This window comes from Notolepis coatsorum (assembly GCF_963971535.1).
Source record: "Notolepis coatsorum genome assembly, chromosome: 3".
NCBI lineage: Eukaryota > Metazoa > Chordata > Actinopteri > Aulopiformes > Paralepididae > Notolepis > Notolepis coatsorum.
Window position 1 is genome coordinate 165,796,027 of NC_140167.1, and position 16,172 is coordinate 165,812,198.

The window sequence follows — 16,172 nt, forward strand, 5'->3', positions numbered from 1 at the left end:
CTCAGCCTGTAAGATAAGTTACTGACTTCTCTACTGCTCAGCCTATAAGATAAGTTATTAACTTCTCTACTGCTCAGCCTATACGTTACTGATTTCTCTACTGTTCAGCATATAAGTTACTGACTTCTCTACTGCTCAGCCTATAAGTTACTGACTTCTCTACTGCTCAGCCTATAAGTTACTGACTTCTCTACTGCTCAGTCTATAAGTTACTGACTTCTCTACTGCTCAGCCTATATGTTGTTGACTTCTCTACTGCTCAAACTGTAAGTGATTGACTTCTTTACTGCTCAGCCTATAAGTTACTGACTTCTCTACTGCTCAGCCTATAAGTTATTGATTTCTCTACTGATCAGCCTATAAGTTATTAACTTCTCTACTGCTCAGCCTATAAGTTACTGACTTCTCTACTGCTCAGCCTATAAGATACGTTACTGACTTCTCTACTGCTCAATCTATAAGTTACTGACTTCTCTACTGCTCAGCCTATAAGATACGTTACTGACTTCTCTACTGCTCAGTCTATACGTTACTGACTTCTCTACTGCTCAGCCTATAAGTTACTGACTTATCTACTGCTCAGTCTATAAGTTACTGACTTCTCTACTGCTCAGTCTATAAGTTACTGACTTCTCTACTGCTCAGCCTATTAGTTATTGACTTCTCTACTGCTCAGCCTATAAATTACTGACTTCTCTACTGCTCAGCCTATAAGTTATTGATTTCTCTACTGCTCAGCCTATACGTTATTAACTTCTCTACTGCTCAGATTATAAGTTACTGACTTCTCTACTGCTCAGTCTATAAGTTACTGACTTATCTACTGCTCAGACTATAAGTTATTAACTTCTCTACTGCTCAGCCTGTAAGTTACTGACTTCTCTACTGCTCAGCCTATAAGTTATTGATTTCTCTACTGATCAGCCTATACGTTATTGACTTCTCTACTGCTCAGCCTGTAAGTTATTTACTTCTCTACAGCTCAGCATATAAGTTATTGACTTCTCTACTGCTCAAACTGTAAGTGATTTACTTATTTACTGCTCAGCCTATACGTTATTGACTTCTCTACTGCTCAGCCTATAAGTTACTGACTTCTCTACTGCTCAGCCTATAAGTTATTGATTTCTCTACTGCTCAGCCTATAATTATTAACTTCTCTACTGCTCAGCCTATAAGTTATTGACTTCTCTACTGCTCAGCCTATAAGTTATTAACTTCTCTACTGCTCAGCCTATAAGTTATTAACTTCTCTACTGCTCAGCCTATACGTTACTGACTTCTCTACTGCTTAGCCTATAAGTTATTAACTTCTCTACTGCTCAGCCTATAAGTTACTGACTTCTCTACTGCTCAGCCTATAAGTTATTGACTTCTCTACTGCTCAGCCTATAAGTTATTGACTTCTCTACTGCTCAGTCTATAAGTTACTGACTTCTCTACTGCTCAGCCTATAAGTTATTGACTTCTCTACTGCTCAGCCTATAAGTTACTGACTTCTCTACTGCTCAGCTTATAAGTTACTGACTTCTCTACTGCTCAGCCTATAAGTTACTGACTTCTCTACTGCTCAGCCTATAAGTTATTAACTTCTCTACTGCTCAGCCTATAAGTTATTGACTTATCTACTGCTCAGCATATAAGTTATTGACTTATCTACTGCTCAGCATATAAGTTACTGACTTCTCTACTGCTCAGCCTATAAGTTACTGACTTCTCTACTGCTCAGACTATAAGTTATTAACTTCTGTACTGCTCAGACTATAAGTTACTGACTTCTCTACTGCTCAGCCTATAAATTATTGACTTATCTACTGCTCAGCCTAATTTATTGACTTCTCTACTGCTCAGACTATAAGTTATTTACTTCTCTACTGCTCAGCCTATAAGTTACTGACTTCTCTACTGCTCAGCCTGTAAGTTACTGACTTCTCTACTGCTCAGCCTATAAGTTGTTGACTTCTCTACTGCTCAGTCTATAAGTTACTGACTTCTCTACTGCTCAGCCTATAAGTTACTGACTTCTCTACTGCTCAGCCTATAAGTTACTGACTTCTCTACTGCTCAGCCTATAAGTTATTGACTTCTCTACTGCTCAGCCTATTAGTTATTGACTTCTCTACTGCTCAGCCTATAAGTTACTGACTTTTCTACTGCTCAGTCTATAAGTTACTGACTTCTCTACTGCTCAGTCTATAAGTTACTGACTTCTCTACTGCTCAGCCTATTAGTTATTGACTTCTCTACTGCTCAGCCTATAAGTTACTGACTTCTCTACTGCTCAGCCTATAAGTTATTCACTTCTCTACTGCTCAGTCTATAAGTTACTGACTTCTCTACTGCTCAGCCTATACGTTTCTGACTTCTCTACTGCTCAGTCTATAAGTTACTGAGTTATCTACTGCTCAGCCTATAAGTTACTGACTTCTCTACTGCTCAGCATATAAGTTACTGACTTCTCTACTGCTCAGCCTATAAGTTACTGACTTATCTACTGCTCAGCCTATATGTTGTTGACTTCTCTACTGCTCAAACTGTAAGTGATCGACTTCTTTACTGCTCAGCCTATATGTGATTGACTTCTCTACTGCTCAAACTGTAAGTTATTAACTTCTCTACTGCTCAGCCTATAAGTTACTGACTTCTCTACTGCTCAGCCTATAAGTTATTGATTTCTCTACTGCTCAGCCTATACGTTATTAACTTCTCTACTGCTCAGCCTATAAGTTACTGACTTCTCTACTACTCAGCCTATAAGATAAGTTACTGACTTCTCTACTGCTCAGTCTATAAGTTACTGACTTCTCTACTGCTCAGCCTATAAGATAAGTTACTGACTTCTCTACTGCTCAGTCTATAAGTTACTGACTTCTCTACTGCTCAGCCTATAAGTTACTGACTTCTCTACTGCTCAGTCTATAAGTTACTGACTTCTCTACTGCTCAGCCTATAAGTTACTGACTTCTCTACTGCTCAGTCTATAAGTTACTGACTTCTCTACTGCTCAGTCTATAAGTTACTGACTTCTCTACTGCTCAGCCTATAAGTTATTGACTTCTCTACTGCTCAGCCTATTAGTTATTGACTTCTCTACTGCTCAGCCTATAAGTTACTGACTTTTCTACTGCTCAGTCTATAAGTTACTGACTTCTCTACTGCTCAGTCTATAAGTTACTGACTTCTCTACTGCTCAGCCTATTAGTTATTGACTTCTCTACTGCTCAGCCTATAAGTTACTGACTTCTCTACTGCTCAGCCTATAAGTTATTCACTTCTCTACTGCTCAGTCTATAAGTTACTGACTTCTCTACTGCTCAGCCTATACGTTTCTGACTTCTCTACTGCTCAGTCTATAAGTTACTGAGTTATCTACTGCTCAGCCTATAAGTTACTGACTTCTCTACTGCTCAGCATATAAGTTACTGACTTCTCTACTGCTCAGCCTATAAGTTACTGACTTCTCTACTGCTCAGCCTATAAGTTACTGACTTATCTACTGCTCAGTCCATAAGTTACTGACTTCTCTACTGCTCAGACTATAAGTTACTGACTTCTCTACTGCTCAGCCTATAAGTTATTGACTTCTCTACTGCTCAGACTATAAGTTACTGACTTCTCTACTGCTCAGTCTATAAGTTACTGACTTCTCTACTACTCAGCCTATAAGATAAGTTACTGACTTCTCTACTCCTCAGTCTATAAGTTACTGACTTATCTACTGCTCAGCCTATATGTTGTTGACTTCTCTACTGCTCAAACTGTAAGTGATCGACTTCTTTACTGCTCAGCCTATATGTGATTGACTTCTCTACTGCTCAAACTGTAAGTTATTAACTTCTCTACTGCTCAGCCTATAAGTTACTGACTTCTCTACTGCTCAGCCTATAAGTTATTGATTTCTCTACTGCTCAGCCTATAAGTTATTAACTTCTCTACTGCTCAGCCTATAAGTTACTGACTTCTCTACTACTCAGCCTATAAGATAAGTTACTGACTTCTCTACTGCTCAGTCTATAAGTTACTGACTTCTCTACTGCTCAGCCTATAAGATAAGTTACTGACTTCTCTACTGCTCAGTCTATAAGTTACTGACTTCTCTACTGCTCAGCCTATAAGTTACTGACTTCTCTACTGCTCAGTCTATAAGTTACTGACTTCTCTACTGCTCAGCCTATAAGTTACTGACTTCTCTACTACTCAGCCTATAAGATAAGTTACTGACTTCTCTACTGCTCAGTCTATAAGTTACTGACTTCTCTACTGCTCAGCCTATAAGATAAGTTACTGACTTCTCTACTGCTCAGTCTATAAGTTACTGACTTCTCTACTGCTCAGCCTATAAGATAAGTTACTGACTTCTCTACTGCTCAGTCTATAAGTTACTGACTTCTCTACTGCTTAGTCTATAAGTTACTGACTTCTCTACTGCTCAGTCTATAAGTTACTGACTTCTCTACTGCTCAGCCTATAAGTTATTGACTTCTCTACTGCTCAGCCTATTAGTTATTGACTTCTCTACTGCTCAGCCTATAAGTTACTGACTTCTCTACTGCTCAGTCTATAAGTTACTGACTTCTCTACTGCTCAGTCTATAAGTTACTGACTTCTCTACTGCTCAGTCTATAAGTTACTGACTTCTCTACTGCTCAGCCTATAAGTTATTGACTTCTCTACTGCTCAGCCTATTAGTTATTGACTTCTCTACTGCTCAGCCTATAAGTTACTGACTTTTCTACTGCTCAGTCTATAAGTTACTGACTTCTCTACTGCTCAGTCTATAAGTTACTGACTTCTCTACTGCTCAGCCTATTAGTTATTGACTTCTCTACTGCTCAGCCTATAAGTTACTGACTTCTCTACTGCTCAGCCTATAAGTTATTCACTTCTCTACTGCTCAGTCTATAAGTTACTGACTTCTCTACTGCTCAGCCTATACGTTTCTGACTTCTCTACTGCTCAGTCTATAAGTTACTGAGTTATCTACTGCTCAGCCTATAAGTTACTGAGTTCTCTACTGCTCAGCATATAAGTTACTGACTTCTCTACTGCTCAGCCTATAAGTTACTGACTTCTCTACTGCTCAGCCTATAAGTTACTGACTTATCTACTGCTCAGTCCATAAGTTACTGACTTCTCTACTGCTCAGACTATAAGTTACTGACTTCTCTACTGCTCAGCCTATAAGTTATTGACTTCTCTACTGCTCAGACTATAAGTTACTGACTTCTCTACTGCTCAGTCTATAAGTTATTAACTTCTCTACTGCTCAGCCTGTAAGTTACTGACTTCTCTACTGCTAAGCCTATAAGTTATTGATTTCTCTACTGCTCAGCCTATAAGTTATTGACTTCTCTACTGCTCAGCCTGTAAGTTATTGACTTCTCTACTGCTCAGCATATAAGTTATTGACTTCTCTACTGCTCAAACTGTAAGTGATTGACTTCTTTACTGCTCAGCCTATACGTTATTGACTTCTCTACTGCTCAGCCTATACGTTACTGACTTCTCTACTGATCAGCCTATAAGTTATTGATTTCTCTACTGCTCAGCCTATAAGTTATTAACTTCTCTACTGCTCAGCCTATAAGTTATTGACTTCTCTACTGCTCAGCCTATAAGTTATTAACTTCTCTACTGCTCAGCCTATAAGTTATTAACTTCTCTACTGCTCAGCCTATAAGTTACTGACTTCTCTACTGCTTAGCCTATAAGTTATTAACTTCTCTACTGCTCAACCTATAAGTTACTGACTTCTCTACTGCTCAGCCTATAAGTTACTGACTTCTCTACTGCTCAGCGTATACGTTATTGACTTCTCTACTGCTCAGCCTATAAGTTACTGACTTCTCTACTGCTCAGCCTATAAGTTATTGACTTCTATACTGCTCAGCCTATAAGTTACTGACTTCTCTACTGCTCAGCCTATAAGTTACTGACTTCTCTACTGCTCAGTCTGTAAGTTATTAACTTCTCTACTGCTCAGCCTATAAGTTACTGACTTCTCTACTGGTCAGACTATAAGTTACTGACTTCTCTACTGCTCAGCCTATAAGTTACTGACTTCTCTACTGCTCAGCCTGTAAGATAAGTTACTGACTTCTCTACTGCTCAGCCTATAAGATAAGTTATTAACTTCTCTACTGCTCAGCCTATACGTTACTGATTTCTCTACTGTTCAGCCTATAAGTTACTGACTTCTCTACTGCTCAGCCTATAAGTTACTGACTTCTCTACTGCTCAGCCTATAAGTTACTGACTTCTCTACTGCTCAGTCTATAAGTTACTGACTTCTCTACTGCTCAGCCTATATGTTGTTGACTTCTCTACTGCTCAAACTGTAAGTGATTGACTTCTTTACTGCTCAGCCTATACGTTATTGACTTCTCCACTGCTCAAACTGTAAGTTATTAACTTCTCTACTGCTCAGCCTATAAGTTACTGACTTCTCTACTGCTCAGCCTATAAGTTATTGATTTCTCTACTGATCAGCCTATAAGTTATTAACTTCTCTACTGCTCAGCCTATAAGTTACTGACTTCTCTACTGCTCAGCCTATAAGATACGTTACTGACTTCTCTACTGCTCAATCTATAAGTTACTGACTTCTCTACTGCTCAGCCTATACGATAAGTTACTGACTTCTCTACTGCTCAGTCTATAAGTTACTGACTTCTCTACTGCTCAGCCTATAAGTTACTGACTTATCTACTGCTCAGTCTATAAGTTACTGACTTCTCTACTGCTCAGTCTATAAGTTACTGACTTCTCTACTGCTCAGCCTATTAGTTATTGACTTCTCTACTGCTCAGCCTATAAATTACTGACTTCTCTACTGCTCAGCCTATAAGTTATTGATTTCTCTACTGCTCAGCCTATACGTTATTAACTTCTCTACTGCTCAGATTATAAGTTACTGACTTCTCTACTGCTCAGTCTATAAGTTACTGACTTATCTACTGCTCAGACTATAAGTTATTAACTTCTCTACTGCTCAGCCTGTAAGTTACTGACTTCTCTACTGCTCAGCCTATAAGTTATTGATTTCTCTACTGATCAGCCTATACGTTATTGACTTCTCTACTGCTCAGCCTGTAAGTTATTTACTTCTCTACAGCTCAGCATATAAGTTATTGACTTCTCTACTGCTCAAACTGTAAGTGATTTACTTATTTACTGCTCAGCCTATACGTTATTGACTTCTCTACTGCTCAGCCTATAAGTTACTGACTTCTCTACTGCTCAGCCTATAAGTTATTGATTTCTCTACTGCTCAGCCTATAATTATTAACTTCTCTACTGCTCAGCCTATAAGTTATTGACTTCTCTACTGCTCAGCCTATAAGTTATTAACTTCTCTACTGCTCAGCCTATAAGTTATTAACTTCTCTACTGATCAGCCTATACGTTACTGACTTCTCTACTGCTTAGCCTATAAGTTATTAACTTCTCTACTGCTCAGCCTATAAGTTACTGACTTCTCTACTGCTCAGCCTATAAGTTATTGACTTCTCTACTGCTCAGCCTATAAGTTATTGACTTCTCTACTGCTCAGTCTATAAGTTACTGACTTCTCTACTGCTCAGCCTATAAGTTATTGACTTCTCTACTGCTCAGCCTATAAGTTACTGACTTCTCTACTGCTCAGCTTATAAGTTACTGACTTCTCTACTGCTCAGCCTATAAGTTACTGACTTCTCTACTGCTCAGCCTATAAGTTATTAACTTCTCTACTGCTCAGCCTATAAGTTATTGACTTATCTACTGCTCAGCATATAAGTTATTGACTTATCTACTGCTCAGCATATAAGTTACTGACTTCTCTACTGCTCAGCCTATAAGTTACTGACTTCTCTACTGCTCAGACTATAAGTTATTAACTTCTGTACTGCTCAGACTATAAGTTACTGACTTCTCTACTGCTCAGCCTATAAATTATTTACTTATCTACTGCTCAGCCTAATTTATTGACTTCTCTACTGCTCAGACTATAAGTTATTTACTTCTCTACTGCTCAGCCTATAAGTTACTGACTTCTCTACTGCTCAGCCTGTAAGTTACTGACTTCTCTACTGCTCAGCCTATAAGTTGTTGACTTCTCTACTGCTCAGTCTATAAGTTACTGACTTCTCTACTGCTCAGCCTATAAGTTACTGACTTCTCTACTGCTCAGCCTATAAGTTACTGACTTCTCTACTGCTCAGCCTATTAGTTATTGACTTCTCTACTGCTCAGCCTATAAGTTACTGACTTTTCTACTGCTCAGTCTATAAGTTACTGACTTCTCTACTGCTCAGTCTATAAGTTACTGACTTCTCTACTGCTCAGCCTATTAGTTATTGACTTCTCTACTGCTCAGCCTATAAGTTACTGACTTCTCTACTGCTCAGCCTATAAGTTATTCACTTCTCTACTGCTCAGTCTATAAGTTACTGACTTCTCTACTGCTCAGCCTATACGTTTCTGACTTCTCTACTGCTCAGTCTATAAGTTACTGAGTTATCTACTGCTCAGCCTATAAGTTACTGACTTCTCTACTGCTCAGCATATAAGTTACTGACTTCTCTACTGCTCAGCCTATAAGTTACTGACTTATCTACTGCTCAGCCTATATGTTGTTGACTTCTCTACTGCTCAAACTGTAAGTGATCGACTTCTTTACTGCTCAGCCTATATGTGATTGACTTCTCTACTGCTCAAACTGTAAGTTATTAACTTCTCTACTGCTCAGCCTATAAGTTACTGACTTCTCTACTGCTCAGCCTATAAGTTATTGATTTCTCTACTGCTCAGCCTATAAGTTATTAACTTCTCTACTGCTCAGCCTATAAGTTACTGACTTCTCTACTACTCAGCCTATAAGATAAGTTACTGACTTCTCTACTGCTCAGTCTATAAGTTACTGACTTCTCTACTGCTCAGCCTATAAGATAAGTTACTGACTTCTCTACTGCTCAGTCTATAAGTTACTGACTTCTCTACTGCTCAGCCTATAAGTTACTGACTTCTCTACTGCTCAGTCTATAAGTTACTGACTTCTCTACTGCTCAGCCTATAAGTTACTGACTTCTCTACTGCTCAGTCTATAAGTTACTGACTTCTCTACTGCTCAGTCTATAAGTTACTGACTTCTCTACTGCTCAGCCTATAAGTTATTGACTTCTCTACTGCTCAGCCTATTAGTTATTGACTTCTCTACTGCTCAGCCTATAAGTTACTGACTTTTCTACTGCTCAGTCTATAAGTTACTGACTTCTCTACTGCTCAGTCTATAAGTTACTGACTTCTCTACTGCTCAGCCTATTAGTTATTGACTTCTCTACTGCTCAGCCTATAAGTTACTGACTTCTCTACTGCTCAGCCTATAAGTTATTCACTTCTCTACTGCTCAGTCTATAAGTTACTGACTTCTCTACTGCTCAGCCTATACGTTTCTGACTTCTCTACTGCTCAGTCTATAAGTTACTGAGTTATCTACTGCTCAGCCTATAAGTTACTGACTTCTCTACTGCTCAGCATATAAGTTACTGACTTCTCTACTGCTCAGCCTATAAGTTACTGACTTCTCTACTGCTCAGCCTATAAGTTACTGACTTATCTACTGCTCAGTCCATAAGTTACTGACTTCTCTACTGCTCAGACTATAAGTTACTGACTTCTCTACTGCTCAGCCTATAAGTTATTGACTTCTCTACTGCTCAGACTATAAGTTACTGACTTCTCTACTGCTCAGTCTATAAGTTATTAACTTCTCTACTGCTCAGCCTGTAAGTTACTGACTTCTCTACTGCTAAGCCTATAAGTTATTGATTTCTCTACTGCTCAGCCTATAAGTTATTGACTTCTCTACTGCTCAGCCTGTAAGTTATTGACTTCTCTACTGCTCAGCATATAAGTTATTGACTTCTCTACTGCTCAAACTGTAAGTTATTGATTTCTCTACTGCTCAGCCTATAAGTTATTAACTTCTCTACTGCTCAGCCTATAAGTTATTGACTTCTCTACTGCTCAGCCTATAAGTTATTAACTTCTCTACTGCTCAGCCTATAAGTTATTAACTTCTCTACTGCTCAGCCTATAAGTTACTGACTTCTCTACTGCTTAGCCTATAAGTTATTAACTTCTCTACTGCTCAACCTATAAGTTACTGACTTATCTACTGCTCAGCCTATAAGTTACTGACTTCTCTACTGCTCAGCGTATACGTTATTGACTTCTCTACTGCTCAGCCTATAAGTTACTGACTTCTCTACTGCTCAGCCTATAAGTTATTGACTTCTATACTGCTCAGCCTATAAGTTACTGACTTCTCTACTGCTCAGCCTATACGTTACTGACTTCTCTACTGCTCAGCCTGTAAGTTATTAACTTCTCTACTGCTCAGCCTATAAGTTACTGACTTCTCTACTGGTCAGACTATAAGTTACTGACTTCTCTACTGCTCAGCCTATAAGTTACTGACTTCTCTACTGCTCAGCCTGTAAGATAAGTTACTGACTTCTCTACTGCTCAGCCTATAAGATAAGTTATTAACTTCTCTACTGCTCAGCCTATACGTTACTGATTTCTCTACTGTTCAGCCTATAAGTTACTGACTTCTCTACTGCTCAGCCTATAAGTTACTGACTTCTCTACTGCTCAGCCTATAAGTTACTGACTTCTCTACTGCTCAGTCTATAAGTTACTGACTTCTCTACTGCTCAGCCTATATGTTGTTGACTTCTCTACTGCTCAAACTGTAAGTGATTGACTTCTTTACTGCTCAGCCTATACGTTATTGACTTCTCCACTGCTCAAACTGTAAGTTATTAACTTCTCTACTGCTCAGCCTATAAGTTACTGACTTCTCTACTGCTCAGCCTATAAGTTATTGATTTCTCTACTGATCAGCCTATAAGTTATTAACTTCTCTACTGCTCAGCCTATAAGTTACTGACTTCTCTACTGCTCAGCCTATAAGATACGTTACTGACTTCTCTACTGCTCAATCTATAAGTTACTGACTTCTCTACTGCTCAGCCTATACGATAAGTTACTGACTTCTCTACTGCTCAGTCTATAAGTTACTGACTTCTCTACTGCTCAGCCTATAAGTTACTGACTTATCTACTGCTCAGTCTATAAGTTACTGACTTCTCTACTGCTCAGTCTATAAGTTACTGACTTCTCTACTGCTCAGCCTATTAGTTATTGACTTCTCTACTGCTCAGCCTATAAATTACTGACTTCTCTACTGCTCAGCCTATAAGTTATTGATTTCTCTACTGCTCAGCCTATACGTTATTAACTTCTCTACTGCTCAGATTATAAGTTACTGACTTCTCTACTGCTCAGTCTATAAGTTACTGACTTATCTACTGCTCAGACTATAAGTTATTAACTTCTCTACTGCTCAGCCTGTAAGTTACTGACTTCTCTACTGCTCAGCCTATAAGTTATTGATTTCTCTACTGATCAGCCTATACGTTATTGACTTCTCTACTGCTCAGCCTGTAAGTTATTTACTTCTCTACAGCTCAGCATATAAGTTATTGACTTCTCTACTGCTCAAACTGTAAGTGATTTACTTATTTACTGCTCAGCCTATACGTTATTGACTTCTCTACTGCTCAGCCTATAAGTTACTGACTTCTCTACTGCTCAGCCTATAAGTTATTGATTTCTCTACTGCTCAGCCTATAATTATTAACTTCTCTACTGCTCAGCCTATAAGTTATTCACTTCTCTACTGCTCAGCCTATAAGTTATTAACTTCTCTACTGCTCAGCCTATACGTTACTGACTTCTCTACTGCTTAGCCTATAAGTTATTAACTTCTCTACTGCTCAGCCTATAAGTTACTGACTTCTCTACTGCTCAGCCTATAAGTTATTGACTTCTCTACTGCTCAGCCTATAAGTTATTGACTTCTCTACTGCTCAGTCTATAAGTTACTGACTTCTCTACTGCTCAGCCTATAAGTTATTGACTTCTCTACTGCTCAGCCTATAAGTTACTGACTTCTCTACTGCTCAGTCTATAAGTTACTGACTTCTCTACTGCTCAGCCTATAAGTTACTGACTTCTCTACTGCTCAGTCTATAAGTTACTGACTTCTCTACTGCTCAGTCTATAAGTTACTGACTTCTCTACTGCTCAGCCTATAAGTTATTGACTTCTCTACTGCTCAGCCTATTAGTTATTGACTTCTCTACTGCTCAGCCTATAAGTTACTGACTTTTCTACTGCTCAGTCTATAAGTTACTGACTTCTCTACTGCTCAGTCTATAAGTTACTGACTTCTCTACTGCTCAGCCTATTAGTTATTGACTTCTCTACTGCTCAGCCTATAAGTTACTGACTTCTCTACTGCTCAGCCTATAAGTTATTCACTTCTCTACTGCTCAGTCTATAAGTTACTGACTTCTCTACTGCTCAGCCTATACGTTTCTGACTTCTCTACTGCTCAGTCTATAAGTTACTGAGTTATCTACTGCTCAGCCTATAAGTTACTGACTTCTCTACTGCTCAGCATATAAGTTACTGACTTCTCTACTGCTCAGCCTATAAGTTACTGACTTCTCTACTGCTCAGCCTATAAGTTACTGACTTATCTACTGCTCAGTCCATAAGTTACTGACTTCTCTACTGCTCAGACTATAAGTTACTGACTTCTCTACTGCTCAGCCTATAAGTTATTGACTTCTCTACTGCTCAGACTATAAGTTACTGACTTCTCTACTGCTCAGTCTATAAGTTACTGACTTCTCTACTACTCAGCCTATAAGATAAGTTACTGACTTCTCTACTCCTCAGTCTATAAGTTACTGACTTATCTACTGCTCAGCCTATATGTTGTTGACTTCTCTACTGCTCAAACTGTAAGTGATCGACTTCTTTACTGCTCAGCCTATATGTGATTGACTTCTCTACTGCTCAAACTGTAAGTTATTAACTTCTCTACTGCTCAGCCTATAAGTTACTGACTTCTCTACTGCTCAGCCTATAAGTTATTGATTTCTCTACTGCTCAGCCTATAAGTTATTAACTTCTCTACTGCTCAGCCTATAAGTTACTGACTTCTCTACTACTCAGCCTATAAGATAAGTTACTGACTTCTCTACTGCTCAGTCTATAAGTTACTGACTTCTCTACTGCTCAGCCTATAAGATAAGTTACTGACTTCTCTACTGCTCAGTCTATAAGTTACTGACTTCTCTACTGCTCAGCCTATAAGTTACTGACTTCTCTACTGCTCAGTCTATAAGTTACTGACTTCTCTACTGCTCAGCCTATAAGTTACTGACTTCTCTACTACTCAGCCTATAAGATAAGTTACTGACTTCTCTACTGCTCAGTCTATAAGTTACTGACTTCTCTACTGCTCAGCCTATAAGATAAGTTACTGACTTCTCTACTGCTCAGTCTATAAGTTACTGACTTCTCTACTGCTCAGCCTATAAGATAAGTTACTGACTTCTCTACTGCTCAGTCTATAAGTTACTGACTTCTCTACTGCTTAGTCTATAAGTTACTGACTTCTCTACTGCTCAGTCTATAAGTTACTGACTTCTCTACTGCTCAGCCTATAAGTTATTGACTTCTCTACTGCTCAGCCTATTAGTTATTGACTTCTCTACTGCTCAGCCTATAAGTTACTGACTTCTCTACTGCTCAGTCTATAAGTTACTGACTTCTCTACTGCTCAGTCTATAAGTTACTGACTTCTCTACTGCTCAGTCTATAAGTTACTGACTTCTCTACTGCTCAGCCTATAAGTTATTGACTTCTCTACTGCTCAGCCTATTAGTTATTGACTTCTCTACTGCTCAGCCTATAAGTTACTGACTTTTCTACTGCTCAGTCTATAAGTTACTGACTTCTCTACTGCTCAGTCTATAAGTTACTGACTTCTCTACTGCTCAGCCTATTAGTTATTGACTTCTCTACTGCTCAGCCTATAAGTTACTGACTTCTCTACTGCTCAGCCTATAAGTTATTCACTTCTCTACTGCTCAGTCTATAAGTTACTGACTTCTCTACTGCTCAGCCTATACGTTTCTGACTTCTCTACTGCTCAGTCTATAAGTTACTGAGTTATCTACTGCTCAGCCTATAAGTTACTGAGTTCTCTACTGCTCAGCATATAAGTTACTGACTTCTCTACTGCTCAGCCTATAAGTTACTGACTTCTCTACTGCTCAGCCTATAAGTTACTGACTTATCTACTGCTCAGTCCATAAGTTACTGACTTCTCTACTGCTCAGACTATAAGTTACTGACTTCTCTACTGCTCAGCCTATAAGTTATTGACTTCTCTACTGCTCAGACTATAAGTTACTGACTTCTCTACTGCTCAGTCTATAAGTTATTAACTTCTCTACTGCTCAGCCTGTAAGTTACTGACTTCTCTACTGCTAAGCCTATAAGTTATTGATTTCTCTACTGCTCAGCCTATAAGTTATTGACTTCTCTACTGCTCAGCCTGTAAGTTATTGACTTCTCTACTGCTCAGCATATAAGTTATTGACTTCTCTACTGCTCAAACTGTAAGTGATTGACTTCTTTACTGCTCAGCCTATACGTTATTGACTTCTCTACTGCTCAGCCTATACGTTACTGACTTCTCTACTGCTCAGCCTATAAGTTATTGATTTCTCTACTGCTCAGCCTATAAGTTATTAACTTCTCTACTGCTCAGCCTATAAGTTATTGACTTCTCTACTGCTCAGCCTATAAGTTATTAACTTCTCTACTGCTCAGCCTATAAGTTATTAACTTCTCTACTGCTCAGCCTATAAGTTACTGACTTCTCTACTGCTTAGCCTATAAGTTATTAACTTCTCTACTGCTCAACCTATAAGTTACTGACTTCTCTACTGCTCAGCCTATAAGTTACTGACTTCTCTACTGCTCAGCGTATACGTTATTGACTTCTCTACTGCTCAGCCTATAAGTTACTGACTTCTCTACTGCTCAGCCTATAAGTTATTGACTTCTATACTGCTCAGCCTATAAGTTACTGACTTCTCTACTGCTCAGCCTATAAGTTACTGACTTCTCTACTGCTCAGTCTGTAAGTTATTAACTTCTCTACTGCTCAGCCTATAAGTTACTGACTTCTCTACTGGTCAGACTATAAGTTACTGACTTCTCTACTGCTCAGCCTATAAGTTACTGACTTCTCTACTGCTCAGCCTGTAAGATAAGTTACTGACTTCTCTACTGCTCAGCCTATAAGATAAGTTATTAACTTCTCTACTGCTCAGCCTATACGTTACTGATTTCTCTACTGTTCAGCCTATAAGTTACTGACTTCTCTACTGCTCAGCCTATAAGTTACTGACTTCTCTACTGCTCAGCCTATAAGTTACTGACTTCTCTACTGCTCAGTCTATAAGTTACTGACTTCTCTACTGCTCAGCCTATATGTTGTTGACTTCTCTACTGCTCAAACTGTAAGTGATTGACTTCTTTACTGCTCAGCCTATACGTTATTGACTTCTCCACTGCTCAAACTGTAAGTTATTAACTTCTCTACTGCTCAGCCTATAAGTTACTGACTTCTCTACTGCTCAGCCTATAAGTTATTGATTTCTCTACTGATCAGCCTATAAGTTATTAACTTCTCTACTGCTCAGCCTATAAGTTACTGACTTCTCTACTGCTCAGCCTATAAGATACGTTACTGACTTCTCTACTGCTCAATCTATAAGTTACTGACTTCTCTACTGCTCAGCCTATACGATAAGTTACTGACTTCTCTACTGCTCAGTCTATAAGTTACTGACTTCTCTACTGCTCAGCCTATAAGTTACTGACTTATCTACTGCTCAGTCTATAAGTTACTGACTTCTCTACTGCTCAGTCTATAAGTTACTGACTTCTCTACTGCTCAGCCTATTAGTTATTGACTTCTCTACTGCTCAGCCTATAAATTACTGACTTCTCTACTGCTCAGCCTATAAGTTATTGATTTCTCTACTGCTCAGCCTATACGTTATTAACTTCTCTACTGCTCAGATTATAAGTTACTGACTTCTCTACTGCTCAGTCTATAAGTTACTGACTTATCTACTGCTCAGACTATAAGTTATTAACTTCTCTACTGCTCAGCCTGTAAGTTACTGACTTCTCTACTGCTCAGCCTATAAGTTATTGATTTCTCTACTGATCAGCCTATACGTTATTGACTT